Below are 6,267 nucleotides of genomic sequence, written 5' to 3' on the forward strand. Positions count from 1 at the left end.
ATTGGGAGGCGAGTATCTCTTTTCGGATGCACTATTCCTTCTTTATTGCATCCGTCGATCCCCCACAATGACGAATTAACACAGAAATTGCGTCGCTATGAAATACTATAGGTTCTATGCATTCTCTTTCTAAATCGAGGAACGTTTCTATGCAAACGACAGGATGTTATATTGGGAGGCGAGTATCTCTTTTCGGATGCACTATTCTTTCTTTATTGCATCCGTCGGTCCCTCACAATGACGAATTAACAAAGAAATTGCATTGCTATGAAATACTATATTTTCTATGCCTTCTCTTTCTAAATCGATTAACGTTTCTATGGCAACGACACGATCTTATATTGGGTGGCAGGTATCTCTTTTCGGATGCGCTATTCCTTCCTTATTTCATCCATCGATCCCTCACAATGACGAATTAACACAGAAATTGCGTTGCTATGAAATACTATAGGTTCTATGCCTCCTCTTTCTAAATCGAGGAAAGTTTCTATGCTAACGACAGGATCTTATATTGGGAGGCGAGTATCTCTTTTCGGATGCACTATTCCTTCTTTATTGCATCCGCCGATCCCTCACAATGACGAATTAACACATAAATTGCGTGGCTATGAAATACTATAGGTTCTATGCCTTCTCTTTCTGAATCGGAGAACGTTTCAATGGCAACGACAGGACATTCTATTGGGAGGCGAGTATCTCTTTTAGGATGCACTATTCCTTTTTTATTGCATTCGTCCATCCCTCACAATGACGAATAAACACAGAAATTGCGTCGCTATGAAATACTATAGGTTCTATGCCTTCTCTTTCGAAATCGCGGAACGTTTCTATGGCAACGACAGGATCTTCAATTGGGAGGCGAGTATCTGCTTTCGGATGCACTATTCCTTCTTTATTGCATCCGTCGATCCCTCACAATGACGAATTAACACAGAAATTCGTCGCTATGAACTACTATAGGTTCTATGACTTCTCTTTCTAAGTCGAAGAACGTTTCAATGGCAACGACAGGATCTTCTATTGGGAAGCGAGTATCTCTTTTAGGATGCACTATTCCTTCTTTATTGCATTCGTCCATTCCTCACAATGACGAATAAACACAGAAATTGCGTCGCTATGAAATACTATAGGTTCTATGCCTTCTCTTTCTAAATCAAGGTACGTTTCTATGGCAACGACAGGATCTTATATTGGGAGGCGAGTATCTCTTTTCGGATGCGCTATTCCTTCCTTATTTCATCCGTCGATCCCTCACAATGTCGAATTAACACAGAAATTGTGTCGCTATAAAATACTATAGGTTCTATGCCTTCTCTTTCTAAATCGATTAACTTTTCTATGGCAACGACAGGATCTTATATTGGGAGGCGACTATCTCTTTTCGGATGGACTATTCCTTCTTTATTGCATCCGTCGATCCCTCACAATGACGAATTAACACAGAAATTGCGTCGCTATGAAATACTATAGGTTCTATGCCTTCTCTTTCTAAATCGAAGAACGTTTCAATGGCAACGACAGGACCTTCTATTGGGAGGCGAGTATGTCTTTTAGGATGCACTATTCCTTCTTTATTGCATTCGTCCGTCCCTCACAATGACGAATAAACACAGAAATTGCGTCGCTATGAAATACTATAGGTTCTATGCCTTCTCTTTCTAAATCGAGGAACGTTTCTATGGCAACGACAAGATCTTCTATTGGGAGGCGAGTATCACCTTTCGGATGCACTATTCTTTCTTTATTGCATCCGTCGATCCCTCACAATGACGAATTAACACATGAAACTGCGTCGCTATGAAATACTCTAGGTTATAACGATATGTTTACGTAATGTGTATACATAAACATACAGTTATAAATGTCCCCGTTGGTAGTCTCTAATTATAACAATATGTTACTTTTCTGATGTAACATATTGCTATAATCAGCGGTGGAAACATATTTGCGAACGCCGACTGTGTGCGGCTGTTTCTTGTTGGATCGTCTGATCAGTCGGAAGTTGCATTGCAGAGGAGAGTAAATGCCTATTCAAAATATAATTATTTTTAATAGCCCAACACGAATTTCCTAAGGGACCGTAGTTTATCATGCATTTACCAGTAGAATATGGCGCGGAGAAAATATTTCGCCGCATGCAACTTCCGTCCGAACTCGACGAAACAATTCGTGACTGTGAACTCTCTATTTGGCAGAAACATATAGAAAATTAGATAATTTCATGAAGAAGTGCGACATAGATTCTATAGTAAATGAATAGTCCATACACCAGTTCCATTTAACTCTGAATTTATGGCAAGTAATAGACAAACTTACACTGCAATAACTGATTTAACATGGATGCCGTTTTGACTGGCACTTCTCTTAATGAAAACAATTCCTCTGACGTTTTCACATACACGTCGCACAATAAATCTACTGCTAGGCACTTTTAGTATTACTCATTTACTTTACACTACAACAATATTAATTTTAACAATAATAATACGGCGGCAAGACATGCGCGTCCAACACAAGTTACAGGAGACAAGAGAAGAAGTATAAGTAACTGTTCATCGAGAATATCTCGTACATCGAAAACAAAATGTGTAAAAGAGTTCTTCTTCTGTCCGTTTTTCGCGCCGCGCTTTGCAAAGTCAATAACTCACTGCATCTCTGACGGCGCTTCGACAATAAACAAGTTACGTCACAGGACGTTCACCTTTCACATTCTCGCAACATTATTTGCTAACTGTAGCTGTTGCCGAGCGACTGCTCGATTAGTGAATGATTTAAAAAGATAAGACAATCACATAATGTTACAAGGTTCTATCCCTTCTCTTTCTAAATCGATTAACGTTTCTGTGGCAACGACACAATCTTATATTGGGAGGCGGGTATCTCTTTTCGGATGCGCAATTCCTTCTTTATAGCATCCGCCAATCCCTCACAATGACGAATTAACACAGAAATTGCGTCGCTATGAAATACTATGGTTTCAATGTGTTCTCTTTCTAAATCGAGGAACGTTTCTATGGCAACGACAGGATCTTCTATTGGGAGGCGAGTATCTGCTTTCGGATGCACTATTCCTTCTTTACTGCATCCGTCGATCTTCACAATTACGAATTAACACAGAAATTGCGTCGCTATGAAGTACTATAAGTTCTCTGCCTTCTCTTTCTAAATCGAGGAACGTTTCTATGGCAACGACACGATCTTCCATTGGACGGCGAGTATCTCTTTTCGGTTGCACTATTCCTCCTTTATTGCATCCGTCGATCCCTCACAATGACGAATTAACACATAAATTGCCCCGCTATGAATTACGATAGGTTCTATTCCTTCTCTTTCTAAATCGAGGAACGTTTCTATGCAAACGACAGGACCTTATATTCGGAGGCGAGTATCTCCTTTCGGATGCACTATTCCATCATTATTGCATCCGTCCATACCTCACAATGACGAATTAACACAGAAATTGCGTCGCTATGAAATACTATAGGTTCTATGCCTTCTCTTTCCAAATCGAGGATTGTTTCTATGGCAACGACAGGATCTTGTATTGGGAGGCGAGTATCTCCTTTCTGATGCACTATTCCTTCTTAATTGCATCGTCGATCCCTCACAATGTCGAATTAACACAGAAATTGCGTCGCTATGAAATAATATAGTTTCTATGCTTTCTCTTTCTAAATCGAGGAACGTTTCTATGGCAACGACAAGATCTTCTATTGGGAGCCAAGTATCTCCTTTCGGATGCACTATTCCTTCCTTATAGCATCCGTCGATCACTCACAATGACGAATTAACACAGAAATTGTGTCGCTATGAAATACGACAGGTTCTATGCATTCTCTTTCTAAATCGAGGAACGTTTCTATGGCAACGACAGGATCTTCTATTGGGAGGCGAGTATTTCTTTTCGGATGCACTATTCCTTCTTTATTTCATCTGTCGATCCCTCACAATGACGAATTAACACTGAAATTGCGTCGCTATGAATTACTATAGGTTCTATGCTTTCTCTTTCTAAATCGAGGAACGTTTCTATGGCAACGACAGGTTCTTATATCGGGAGGCGAGTATCTCTTTTCGAGTGCACTATGCCTTCTTTATTGAATCCGTTGATTCCTCACAATGAAGAATTAACACAGAAATTGCGTCGCTATGAAATACTATAGGTTCCATGCCTTCTCTTTCTAAATCGAGGAACGTTTCTATGGCAACGACAGGATCTTCTATTAGGAGGCGAGTATCTCCTTTCGCATGCAATATTCCTTTTTTATTGCACCCGGCGATCCCTCACAATGACGAATTAACACAGAAATTGCGTCGCTATGAAATACTATAGGTTCTAAGCCTTCTCTTTCTAAATCGATTAACGTTTCTATGGCAACGACAGGTTCTTACATTGGGAGGCGAGTATCTCTTTTAGGATGCACTATTCCTTCTTTATTGCATCCGTCAATCCCTCACAATGACGAATTAACACAGAAATTGCGTCGCTATAAAATATTATCATTTCTATGCATTCTCTATCTAAATCGAGGAACGTATCTATGCAAACGACAGGATCTTAAATTGGAAGGCGAGTATCTTTTTGCGGATGCACTATTCCTTCTTTATTGCATCCGTTGATCCCTCACAATGACGAATTAACACAGAAATTGCGTCGCTATGAAATACTATAGGTTCTATGCCTTCTCTTTCTAAAACGATTAACCATTCTATGGCAACGACAGGATCTTCTATTGGGAGGCGAGTACCTCTTTTAGGATGCACTATGGCTTCTTTATTGCATTCGTCAATCCCTCACAATGACGAATTAACACAGAAATTGCGTCGCTATGAAATACTATAGCTTCTATGCCTTCTCTTTTAAAATCGAGGAACGTTTCTATGGCAACGATAGGATCTACTATTGGGAGGAGAGTATCTATTTTCGGAAGCACCATTCCTTCTTTATTGCATCCGTCGATCCCTCACAATGACGAATTAACACAGAAATTGCGTCGCTATAAAATACTATAGGTTCTATGCCTTCTCTTTCTAAATAGATAAACGTTTCTGTGGCAACGACACAATCTTATATTGGGAGGCGGGTATCTCTCTTCGGATGCGCTATTCCTTATTTATAGCATCCGTCGATACCCCACAATGACGAATTAACACAGAGATTGCATCGCTATAATATACTTTAGGTTCTATGCCTTCTCTTTCTAAATCGAGGAACGTTTCTATGGCAACGACAGGATCTTCTATCGGGAGGCGAGTATCTGCATTCGGATGCACTATTCCTTCTTTATTGCATCCGTCGATCCCTCACAATGACGAATTAACACAGAAATTGCGTCGCTATAATATACTATAGGTTCTATGCCTTGTCTTTCTAAATCGAGGAACCTTTCTATGGCAACGGCAGATTCTTCTATTGGGAGGCGAGTATCTCTTTTCGGATGCACTATTCCTTCTTTATTGCATCTGTCGATCACTCACGATGACGAATTAACACGGAAATTGTGTCGCTATGAAATACTATAGGTTTTATGCCTTCTCTTTCTAAATCGAAGAACGTTTCTATGGCAACGACAGGGTCTTCTATTGGGAGGCGAGAATCTCCTTTCTGATGCACTATCCCTTCTTAATTGCATCGTCGATCCCTCACAATGTCGAATTAACACAGAAATTACGTCGCTATGAAATAATATAGTTTCTATGCCTTCTCCTTCTAAATCGAGGAACGTTTCTATGGCGACGACAGGATGTTCTATTGGGATACGAGTATCTCTTTTCGGATGCACTATTCCTTCTTTATTGCATCCGTCGATCCCTCACAATGACGAATTAACACAGAAATTGCGTCGCTATAAAATATTATCTTTTGTATGCATTCTCTATCTAAATCGAGGAACGTATCTATGCAAACGACAGGAGCTTATATTGGAAGGCGAGTATCTTTTTGCGGGTGCACTATTCCTTCTTTATTGCATCCGTTGATCCCTCACAATGACGAATTAACACAGAAACTGCGTCGCTATGAAATACTATAGGTTCTATGCCTTCTCTTTCTAAAACGATTAACCATTCTATGGCAACGACAGGATCTTATATTGGGAGGCGAGTATCTCCTTTCGGATGCACTATTCCTTCTTTATTGCATCCGTCGATCCCTCACAATGACGAATTAACACAGAAATTGCGTCGCTGTGAAATACTATAGGTTCTATGAGTTCTCTTTCTAAATCAACCAACGTTTCTATGGCAACGACAGGATCTTATATTAGG

This window comes from Schistocerca cancellata, unplaced genomic scaffold, assembly GCF_023864275.1.
Source record: "Schistocerca cancellata isolate TAMUIC-IGC-003103 unplaced genomic scaffold, iqSchCanc2.1 HiC_scaffold_1100, whole genome shotgun sequence".
Taxonomy (NCBI): Eukaryota; Metazoa; Arthropoda; class Insecta; order Orthoptera; family Acrididae; genus Schistocerca; species Schistocerca cancellata.